Genomic DNA, 856 nt, shown 5'->3' with positions numbered 1-856 from the left:
TTTATGTTTAAGAGGTTGCTGACACTTATTACAAATAGCAACACTATTTTCTTTATCGAAAGTCATAAATTGCCACATAATAGAAGTTTTATGGTGTTGATACTTCACCTTCTCCCTTGTGGGAGGTATAAGGGATAGATGTCCAAAATTTTGCTCCGGTAAATTGGTAGTCTCATTTGGAACTTCTGTCACTGGACTAGTAGGTGTTTCTTCTAACTCCTCTTCTCCCAAATCAACTTCTACTTCTTCACCTTAATTTTCATCAACATTAGAATTAATATTACCATAACATCGTTCTAAACTTTCGTGATCGAGCCGAACATTTGAATCAATATCATAAGGAGTATCATCAACATAAGTAGACTCATTTATGTTAAATCTAACTCTACCCGTTGATTTAGATGAAGTAACACCACTTTTACTACTCTTTTTTTCTTTACTATTTTTTTACCAAAATAAAAAAATTTAAAAAGTCTACTTTCTTTGTTATCTTGCGCTTTCTCTTTTCCTTTACCTCTATTTTTTTGCTAGAAATCATACTTAATTATATATAAAGTGTAATATAAAAATAATAATAACACAAAAATAAAGACAAAAAATAAAATATAAATATTATGAAACGAATGAACCAAACGTCCGCGTTAATAGCAGACGTTAAACCGATTGTTAAAACTTGTGGTTTGTTGTAACTTGTAATTTGAAAGTCCAACTAATACTTGATAACAAATATGAGATAATATAATTATATATATTGATATAATATGGAAATTTCGAATTGAAAATTGAAATATATGGATTATAATAATTTGAGAATTAAAATGGAATAGAAATTAAGATTGACACTTGAGAGTTGAGA

Source organism: Solanum pennellii, chromosome 12 (genome assembly GCF_001406875.1).
Source record: "Solanum pennellii chromosome 12, SPENNV200".
In the NCBI taxonomy this organism is placed as follows: domain Eukaryota; kingdom Viridiplantae; phylum Streptophyta; class Magnoliopsida; order Solanales; family Solanaceae; genus Solanum; species Solanum pennellii.
This window is presented reverse-complemented; position numbering follows the sequence as displayed.